The sequence below is a fragment of the Salvia hispanica genome, chromosome 2 (assembly GCF_029641045.1).
Source record: "Salvia hispanica isolate PSC_SH4W2 chromosome 2, Shi_PSC_v1, whole genome shotgun sequence".
NCBI classification, from domain to species: Eukaryota; Viridiplantae; Streptophyta; class Magnoliopsida; order Lamiales; family Lamiaceae; genus Salvia; species Salvia hispanica.
Genome location: NC_142693.1, coordinates 4,777,800 through 4,789,446, shown reverse-complemented (window position 1 = coordinate 4,789,446; position 11,647 = coordinate 4,777,800). Strand labels below are relative to the sequence as shown.

The window sequence follows — 11,647 nt, the reverse complement described above, 5'->3', positions numbered from 1 at the left end:
CCCCCTAAATGTGATAATTATGTCTCTCAACTCTTGTTTTTTAATACGAGTGAATTATAATTTTGGTACCTAAATTTTGGATTGGTTTTAAACGTGATACTTAAGGTTTAATATGAGTGAGTTATTTACTTACCAAATTACCCCTTACTAGATTGCTGATATATGACATATATGTATGGGATTTGCTACGCTAAAGTGTCACTTATGAGACGCTGATGGTGACCAACAATTTTTCTTCATTTTATTTTTTTCCTTTCCATTTTTCATTTTCTTTTACTAATCGTCTTTCCCAAGCAAACATCACCAATTAACATAATCACAATCACAAACACAATCAAATACCAATATTCCTTTATAAATGAGCTGGCCCATCGATTTCTAGAGCCACTTTGTTATCAAGGTAGACTGCAGCCACCGTTAAGGTTTATCTCCCTGACTCCCCATGAAATTGAGCCTTCCTATTGGTAGCGGAAGCAATCGAAGCACGATAAACGAAATAAATATTCTGGCTTATGGGGATGCTTATGTAATCAACGAACACAGAGAATGAGAGAGCAAAGATTCTAGGTTATAAAGAAAAAGCGTTGCTTACATGGACCATCGCTCACAATCAATACTATCAATATAAAATCTAGTTTACGAGTTTATCTACATATATATGCTAATAGAGTTGCGTTAAAATAACAACACTTCTTAAAATAACATCATACCACTATTCCTAGTCAATCATTTGTACACATGGACGAATAATAAGCTCATGTAGCAATAAAAAAAAATGCTTGAAGTGTAAAAATCTCGGCCAACAATATACAACACTGTATACAACAATTTTTTCTCGGTCAGCAATATCCAACGCGCTATACAGCAATCTATAGATTTTTGTATAGCGTTTATAATATTGTTGGATATGTGGTGTCACAATGTCACTTTAAGAGGTGTTGTAATTTTAACACAAAGCTATGCTTAATATGCAGCATATAAAACTCCTTAGAGTAAAGGTCAAAATTGGTTGTAAACATATAGCCAGAATACAAATTTGGTCCAAAAATTCACTTTTCGAAAATCAAGTCCAAAACATTTGAAATCGTTATCGAAGTGGTCCTAAACATTTAATATCTTTTTCGTTCTTCCTAAATCGGAATCTCTTTTCTTCTCTCTGGTACTCAACGTCATCGCATCTTTCTCTCGACTGACAACGAGCAGGCAGAGGCGACGGAAGCGAAACCATCTTCCAGCAATAGCGACCGCGTTGGCAAAGATAACAACGTCACACCGCCGAGAAAGAAAATTGAGAGAGAGATGGGGAGGACCGAAAGAAATGGGGGTTGATGGCGCAGCAATGGTGGACGGCGACGGTTTTGATCTCGGACAGCAGCAATGCGGAGAAACATGATGACGATGATTTGTGGAGGAGCGAGAAGAGAGAGAAAGACGCGAAGTCATTGAGCGCCAGAGAGAAGAAGAGAGATATTCCGATTTAGGAAGAACGGAGGAGAGATGGAAGAGAAGGAAAAAGAGGGAGAAGTAGTCGATTTTGAAATTTCTTAGCATTTTATTAATTTTATATTTAATTTTGTTTAATTAATTATGCATTAGTATATTAATTAAGTTAAAAAAATCATTAATTAGGCATTGACCGTTAGTTTTTTGACGGAAAATGACCACTTTGACAACGATTTCAAATGTATAGGACCACTACGATAACGATTTCAAATGTTTTAGACCCGATTTTCAAAAAGTGAATGTTTTGGACCAAATTCGTATTTCGGCCATATGTTAAAGATCAAAATTGACATTTACTCAATTCCTTATTAGTATATTTCAAATCTACAAACAAACTTTATTCTTGATATTTAACTATACCATCAAATTAATTCTCTATATCTAGCTTCCATCGTGTATATATATGCTAATATGCGGCATATAAATCTAGCTATACAAATGCTATTTTGTCAATATCTACATAACAAATTTTATAATCAACGAATGGTATACACTGATAGGCAATATGAGGTAGTATGCCCAATCAATATGAATATTAGAATGTTGTACATATAGTAATTAAATGAGAGTTTAAATCTACTTATAATTCTAAAATATGGAAAAAAGTTTATATACATAATACATATACATGAAAACATTAAAAAAATTTAACCCAAAAAAAACAAAGTTTGAGAGATGTAGAATAAAATCAGTGTAGAATGTATATATATAGAGGAATAAATTAAAGTTCAGAATTAAAAAAAGAAAAAAAGGGTTGCGGTGCATCGCAGGCCCCACAACGCTAGCGAGCCGCACAGCAACGAGGCGGGCGTCCCACCGACCCCAACTTAGGCACCTCACCCGTCCAACAATGGCCTCCCATCCCTCCTTTCCAAACAAGGACAAACTTCAAGATGTATGGTCCAAAAACGCCTTCAAATTCATGGTGGAAGATCCATTTTCCGCCACGGCTTCTCTGGCCAATTCCTTCCATTTACCAGCATTGTTTCTGAATTCCACACTCTTAACTCCATCATCCATCACTTCCTCAACACATCTCCAAATCTCCTCACTCTTCACAATCCCATCCTCATTACCTCTAACTCTAACTCCAATCCTCCAAACATCCTCTATCATCATCGCATTCGTCCCCTGGTCGGTCCAACGAGGGAATGCCACGACAGGGACCCCACACGACAGGCTCTCCAGAGTCGAGTTCCACCCACAGTGCGTGACAAAGCATCCCAGTGATGGGTGCGTCAGCACCTCGAGCTGTGAGCACCACGTCACCATCTTCCCAATCTTATCCAAATCTTCCAAACAGCTCAGCTTCTCCTCCTCCTTTTCCTCCTCCGCCCCTCGCGTTACCCACAAAAACGGCCTCCCAGAGCGAAGGAGGCCGGCTGCGATCTCCTCCATCTGTGGCTTCGGGAGCCTCAACATGCTCCCGAATGCCACATAGACAACCGACGACTGCGGCTTCGAGTTTAGCCACTCGATGCAGCCATCGGATTTCTCGTATAGGTCGCCACCGAACGACTTTTCCTGAGACGGATCCTCTCCGCCGATGAAGGCGGAGGGGATCAGCGGTCCGACTCTGATCAGCTCGTAACGATCGAACGCGCCGAGCGCTTCCGCCTCAAGCGAGTCGAAGGTGTTGACGAGCACCTTCGCCTTGCCCGGCTCGGCGTCGAGCAAGTCGAACTGCTCCTTAAACGCCGGAAGTGTAGACTTATCCAATTCCGGAGACGAAGGGAGGAGGCCGGAGGGAATGTCGGCTTTCGAGAGCAGCGGAGCTCCCGGGATTTCGATTTTCCAGCCGGGATTTTCCGATTTCTCGTTGATTTCGTCGGAAAATCCGTTGAAATAGTGGTAGTATATGCTCAAGACGGTGGCCGATTGGACCCAGAGGAGAGCGCTGGGGATGTGGAGCTCACGCGCCACCTCCGTCGCCCAGGGGAGGAGGAGCGTGTTGACTAGGCACGTGACGGGGCGGCCATCCTCCGCTGCGGCGGCGATGGCGCCTCTCAAGGCGGTGGAGCCGTTGCTTTGCATCGTTTCCTTTAATTTGTTGGCGTCGTCGACGCCGAGCTTGAAACCGTCGTCGAATCCGTCGGAGAAGGCGAGGAAGGTTAGGCCCTTGGTATCCGCCAAGCGCCGCCGCGCGGAGATGCAGGTGAGGAAGGTGACGTGGATGCCCATTTTTATGAGATTCTTTGCTAACTGAAGGGAGGGGTTGATGTGGCCTTGCACCGGTAAGATCACGAGGAGGACGTGGCGCTGTTCCATTGGTGGACAAGGATTTTGTATGAGCTAAGTGAGTGTGGGATTTGAGGGTTTTGAACAATTTTATGAGTGTGAATAAATATAGAATACTTGTGGAGGCATGACTCATGAGTGTGTTAGGTTTGCGGTGACGACAGCAAAGATTAATTTTCCATGCTTGTTTGACTATAATTAAAGTTGTGGGGTTTAAATTTTATTGATGGTTGAACCACTTGCAATTTGTAAATTTATATATGGAGTATTTGAGAATGGCACATTTGATATCTCCTTCCGTTTAAAAAATATGGCATTTAAAATTACAATGAAGATTAAGCACAATTGCTCAAATAAGATAGAAGAAGAGATTGGTAGTTAAAATAATGTTAGTGGATAGTGAGATTCATATTGTGTTACGGATGCAATTTCGCATTGGTTGTGACAACAACTGGTGTGAAGTATATAGACCAAATGAGCTCTCTCTCCTAACAGGCTAGTCTTTTGGGTTGTGTTCGCATATTTGATTGTATTATACTGCCACATTATTAGTGTTGGTTTGTATCACATTGTCATGTTATTATTAATGTTTAATGAGTTATAATGTTTAATGAGTTATAATAGTGTGTGATAGTGGTATAAGTTAAATCAATACATATAATAGATAGAATAAGGAAATACATATATTTACAAATTTGTAATGAATACTATAAAAGGCACACAAAGGTCAAGGAGAGGCATTTGCCCACCTGCATAAGGGCTGGATCCGTTTATGGAATGTATAGAAATCGACAATTATAGTGACCGATAAATGATTGGGGTACAATGACAGTAAACATTTTTGTCACAGCTTCTCTCAATACAAAAAATTAATTATATAAATATATGATGATCGAGACACAATTAAATGCGTTAAAATTTTAAAAAACATAACAACTATAGATGATGCAAAAGAAATTTTTTTAAAATTATTTTTTTTAAGATGTTTCAATTTGCATTCTCTAATTTTAGTTAGAATATTAATAATAAAAAAAATTTAAAGCTTTAATTATATATTTAAAAATATAAATGAATACTTTTAAATACATTAAAAAAATACTTAATACTCATCTCCTAATATTTAATATTTTTTTTTGGCAGTGTCCAGTCACAATTTGCATTCTCATCTCCTGCTTAAGAGTGAGATGACCATGGACTTTCATATTGTACTAATAAAAATTTAATTATATACTCTTTAAAATAAGATAATTGTAATTAATTAATTAACTAATAAAATATTTTTGCCGTCGTACAAGAATATGCACTATTTCCTTTTTAATCCGTTCAACTAAAAAATGCACTTTCCAATTTTAAAAACTATTTCTCTATTAAAGTGAGACTCATTCTCCACCAACAATACTTTAATTACTTATTCTTTCTATATCTTATTTTTTCAATTGTGCATTAAACTCGTGTCCAGCACAAAGTGTATATACGGAAGATAAATACTTCAAAGACTCAATTTCCGCCACCAGCCAACACTAATTCCCTCCAAAACCAGTTCTCTCTCTCTTCTCTTTTACTATCTCTCAAACCCTAATTCCATTGCTTCCGAGCTCAGCTAAGAGCATCTTCGGTGGCGGACTTCCCACAAAAACTTCCTATCACGTCATCAGTAGGACTTCCCATCCCACTGCCACATCACTAGGACTTCCCCTTCACTAGGACTTCCACTAGGACTTCCCGCAATAAAATTAATAAATTCACAATTATTCAATTTACGGAATTAAAATTTACAGAATTAAAATTTCGACACGAATACGGGAAAATTCGAATACTTCATTAAAAAAAATTACATAATACTTATAAATAACATAATTAAGTTAAAATTTACACAATCATAAAAAGTCGAGAAATACAACCCTCGGCTCTCACCCCTCCTCGTCCTCGTCCTCGTCCCCGCCGCCCGTGCCGCTGCCGCCTCCGACGTCCCCGCCCCCAATCTTGATGCCATAATCATCAATGGGTGGCATTCCTAAATCGCGCCGACATGCGTCAATCACATCCTTGCACATCCTTTTGTACGCAGGATCGTGCGTGCTATACCACCTATGCATGTTCTGACTCAGGGTCTTCGTTAGCTGCGAGCGAGACGGTCGTTCTCATCTGGGGCTTCAGGGGCCTCCGATTCGACTTCGAAGGACCCGCTGCGGCTGCCGCTTCCCCTCGCCATCCGCTGCGCAGCCTTTTGCCCCATCGGGCGACGACGGCGAGAGTCTGATCGTGGTAACGGGGACACTTCCTCGGCTTCGGGGAGCTCGTGCGAACTAGCACTGATGTTGTACTCACCGGAAGAGTTGATCTTCGTCCGCTTCCAAACCGAGTCGACACCCGCACAAAACTTTTGTGAACCCCTGACCACGAGAAAGGCCTCTCATTGGTCAAATCTTTGAACTTCAATTCTTTGTCGGGGTACTGGGACAAGGCCCGGTTCTTCACATCCTCCTCAGACATGTCGCTGGTTGCCATGCGCAGGTTGTTTTGGTAGAGGCCGGCAAAACGACTGAGCTTAGGCCTCAACCGATCCCACTGTTTCCGGCATTGCTCGGGAGTGCGAGGCTTCGCCACAGCCGGTTTGTGTGTGAGGTAGGCTTCACTAATGCGATGCCACAATCGGTCAATATACTGGTTCGCCTCGACATAGGGATCCTCGACTACACCGACCCAGGACTTCGCAAGCGCGGCATTTTTCCACACGGTCCAGATCGACCTCTTCCCCTGCCCATCCTCACCCTCCTCCTCCTCTGCCCCCATTAGCGAGGAAGAGCTCGGGGCTTTCCCGTTTCCCTTGCCCCTACCCCTACCCCCGCCCCTGGCCTTGCCCTTGCCTTTGCCCCTGCCCCTTGCAGCAGGCTCCGCCTCATCGGGAGTCTCACGGATCGGCGATAGCCCCAACTCCTGCCTCAACTCCTCAAAAGAGAAAGTCTCGATGTCGGCGTACTGAGTCTCCGGAACAGTACTAGGGGAATCATCGAACAACAAATCTACATATTGGCGATAGACAGATTCCGTAGGTATCCGAGGGCTCCTGTGCTGCATCGTCCCACCCATCCCCGCCATATTTGACGTCATACTCCCCATCCCCGAGGCCCCGGGCATCATCCCACCCACCCCCGCCATATTTGGCGTCATACCGCCTATCCCCGCTGCCCCAGGCATCATCCTACCCATTTGACTCATCCAATTGTACATATTGTAGAACATTTGGGGAGTAATCCCCGCCATCCCTACCATTTGGGGATTCATCTCCCCCATTTGGGGATTCATCCCCGCATTAAAGTTTCCCTCTGTTTCGGCGGGAAACGTGGGTGTGTTTGATCTGCTCATGGTGGGGGAGTTCCTATTGTACTCCATTTATAATAGAAATGAAACTTGTAGATTAGAGAGAGAAACTTGTCAACACAAGTGGTGTGAATGAAATGAAGTTCAACAAGCCGTATTTATAGAGTTATAAAAAAAATAATTAAATTTTAAGTCGGACGTCTGACCGTGACGTCCGACCCACGCCACAATGGTGGACGTCCGCCCGCCCGTCGCTCTGTCCCATTAGAAATGCAATGTTTTCCTTTTGAGTTGTCACACTAAAAATGAAACGTTTTCTAAAATGGAAACATCACTCTCTCTACTTTTCCCTCTCTCTTACTTTACTCTCTCTTCACTAACTCACAAAACAACATTTGCATAAAATCATATACCAGAAACCAAATGTTTCATATTTATTGGGACGGAGGGAGTAATAACTAACGGTTATTAATAAAATTGAAGTTTTAAGTTTTGCATTACAGTTGGAAATGATCATAACTGGAGTAAATGGAGTATTTAAAAGCTACGAAACTATTATCTACTATTTCATCAAAAATATTATGACCTATTGATTTATATCAATTAAGGGTCGACTACCCTACTGTCGGCATAATAAGATAACGAACACCGAGCATATGCTCATATCTGCGGACTCGGACTCGTAGACTCGTAGTCTGAGAATGGAGGAGATGAAGTGTTAGTTTGGGGTCACATGTGGTTAGGCCAAAAATACAAATTTAACTATTAGGCCCATTTACTCATTTATTGAGCCACTAACCTATTTATTGAGCAAACTTTAGTAATCTAAGTGTGATTTCGACTCTTGTTTTTCAACATGAGTGAATTATAATTTTGGTACCTAAATTTTGGATTGGTAATAAACGTGACGATACTTACGGTTTAATTTGAGTGAATTATTTAATTACCAAATTACCTCTTACTATTTTTGCTGATATATATATATATATATATATATATATATATATATATATATATATATATATATATATATATATATATATAGGGGAGCACTAGGGCGCATCCTTAATTAGAGTGCTAACGTACATCCAACCACGTGCTGCCACGTGACACGAAAAATGCAATATTGTATATATAAAAATGCAATACACATTTGTGAAGTTGTTCATGCATTTCCGCAGATTGCATTTTAGTTATAGAAAAATTGCATTTTTTATTGTTAAGTTTTGCATTTTCACATAATTGCATTTTATATTGTTAGGTTTTGCATTTTCACATATATAAATGCAATCCGTATAGATAAAAAATGCAAATTAAACAGTCAATATCGAAAATGCAAAACTCAACAACAAAAAATGCAATCTGCATATAACAAAAATGCAATCTGTCGAAATTCAATTATAACTTTTACAAATGCATATTGCATTTTTCTATATACAATATTGCATTTTTCGTGCCACGTGGCAGCACGTGGTTGGATGTACGTTAGCACTTTAAAATTAGTTAGCATATTAGTACATCCCTATATATATATATATATATATATATATAGGGTCTTGTTAGGTTGAGATTATTTAGCTAAATTGAGAAATGAGATGCAATATGGGCCACTAATCCACAAGATTAACAAAATGTCAACAAATACCACATTATGTCAACAAGGGGGTATAATTGTCTTTTCATTAAATTGTGTTTGAAATCATTTTCTAAAATCCTCTCTAAAATTCTAGCTACAAAGTCTTCTAATCTTCAACATTCAAATCTTCAAATCTTCAATATTCATATCTTCAAATCTTCAACATACAAATCTTCAAATCTTCAAATCCTCAATATTCATATCTTCAAATCTTCAAATCTTCAACATTCAAATTTTCAAATCTTCAACATTCATATCTTCAAATCTTCAACATTCATATCTTCAAATCTTCAAATCTTCAACATTCAAATGTTCAAATCTTCGAATCTTCAAATGTTCAACATTCAAATCTTCAAATCTCTTCAATATTCAAATCATCAAATCTTCAAATCTTCAACATTCAATAAAATAACACTTATAATTCACATATCAATAGCGAGAATATCGAATGTCAACAACTTATATTAAAATGTCAACAACTAACAAATAACACTTACAATTCACATATCAATACCGAGAATATCGAATGTCAACAACACGTATTAAAATGTCAACAACTAAAAAACAACACTTACAATTCACATATCAATACCGAGAATATCGAATGTCAACAACTCGTATTAAAATGTCAACAACTAACAAATAACACTTACTATTCACATGTCAATATCGAGAATATCGAATATCAACAACTCGTATTAAAATGTCAACAACTAACAAATAACACTTATAATTCACATATCAATAGCGTATTTATCGAATGTCAACAACTCGTATTAAAATGTCAACAATTAACAAATAACACTTATAATTCACATATCAATAGCGAGAATATCGAATGTCAACAACAAACATTATTTATGTCAACTACAATGTCAACAACAAACTTTATTTATGTCAACTACGATGTCAACAACAACTTTATTTATGTCAACTATTATGTCAACAACAAATATTTTCATGTCAACGACGTATATTATTTATGTCAACAGCAATGTTTTACTTATAATTCATGTCAACAATAATGTTTTACATATAATTTATGTCAACAACATTTTTCATAAAATTTATACCAACGATCTATATAATTTATGTCAACAACATTTTTCATAAAATTTATACCAATGATCTATATAATTCATGTCAACAACAAACGTTATTATGTCAACGAGCTATATAATTCATGTAAAAAATAAACATTTTCATGTTAACAACTTATATAATTTATGTCAACAATACTATTTTAGGCAATATCACAAACACCTTATCTACACAACTCAAAAATTCCAGTAACATAATTGAATTAAAAACTGCATCCATATATTTCACAAATTTCATCGTACAATTAAACACACGCAAATTTAAATCTACAAAATATTGACAAACACCAAACCCAGCATGGCTCCGAACAAATACACAAAAAATACAACCTAAATTCAACCCTTCTCACCATCACCCACAGCTCCATCTCATCCACAACTCCCACACCTTCCACAACATGACTCTCCACATCTTTCTCCACCACCAATCACACTATTTCTATTCAATTTTTACAGTGAACAAACACTTCATTTATTGCTCAACATATGAACACAACAATCACTTATTATCTCTTTGCATCATCAACAATCATATACACAATAATTAATGTCAACCACAAATATTTTCATGTCAACAACCTATACTATTTATGTCAACAACAACGATTTACGCATATCAACATCAATGTTTTACATATAACTCATGTCAACAACATTTTTCATAAAATTTGTGTCAACGACTTATATAATTCATGTCAACAACAAACGTTATTATGTCAACGAGCAAATGCAAGTGATTTACGAAGCAAATTTGAGAGGCATAAATCGAATTAAATAAAAAATTGCAAGATCTGTGCTGAAGTCGCGAGATAAAAGCGAAATTCAGCATTGAAATGAGCAGAAATCAGTATTTTCATATTTTTTTCCAAATGTTCAAGCATTTTGATAAAAACAGCGAAAACCGTGAAGATGAACCTCAAAATAGTCGACTTTTACACAGAGCTCCGGTGAAAAAACAGAGGTAGCAATTTCTCTCACTAAAAATCAGTTCACATCCAACACAATTGATAATGCAAAGCTTAATACCTCCAAATCCATACTCGAATCAACAATTAAGCTTCCGGCGAAGCGACGGCGTGAGAAGCGAAGCTGTTCGGAGCTTCGTACAGCAGGAACAGCGAAGCGCGGTGAACAGCGGCGGCGTTAAACCGTGCGCGAGAGAGAGAGGGGGCTTGTCTGGAGGCGTCGAGGATTTTCCTTTGATTGTATTTCGAGGATTTCCTTCGGATTGGATCCGGCGGAGCTGGATTTGTCGCCAGAATTCGGCCACCTCACCTCCTCCTCTTCCCGCCACCGTCCACATCATGATCCTCCGCCTTCGCCGCGCCGATCTCTATCTCCAGTTTCGCCTTCTCCGCATCGTCTTCTCCGAGCTTCGATTTCAGCTCGCAGATATGCTCAATTCAACACAAATTCAAAAATTGAAGCTCAGTTTTCCCTGCCGCCGTCCAGATAAAGATCGTCCGCCTCCGCCGTGCCGATCTTGATCTCCAGTTTCGCCTTCTCCGCATCATCTTCTCCGAGCTTCGATTTCAGCTCGCGGAACTGCTCAATTCAACACAAATTCAAAAACTGAAGCTAAGGTTCGTGAGATGGAGATCTTCGTGTAATTGAGAAGAGGATGAATCTAAACCCCTTTCCTAACTAAAACATGGAATTACTATTCTACCCTTTCATAATAAATTAATCTAAAATTATTTTTTATGTGGCAAAATCTGGACCACTCATTTAATAAAAATGAATGGCTGATATTGCATCTCATTTCTCAATTACCTTAAAAAATCTCAATTGATCATGAACCTATATATATATATATATATATATATATATATAGGGTCCTGTTAGGTTG

The 11,647-nt window shown here is 38.7% G+C and overlaps 1 pseudogene; it reads right to left on the bottom strand.

The window, feature by feature from the left end:
• Positions 1-2,179: 2,179 nt before the first annotated feature.
• LOC125202336 (UDP-glycosyltransferase 75C1 pseudogene) lies at positions 2,180-3,962 on the bottom strand (annotated as a pseudogene).
• Positions 3,963-11,647: the final 7,685 nt, after the last annotated feature.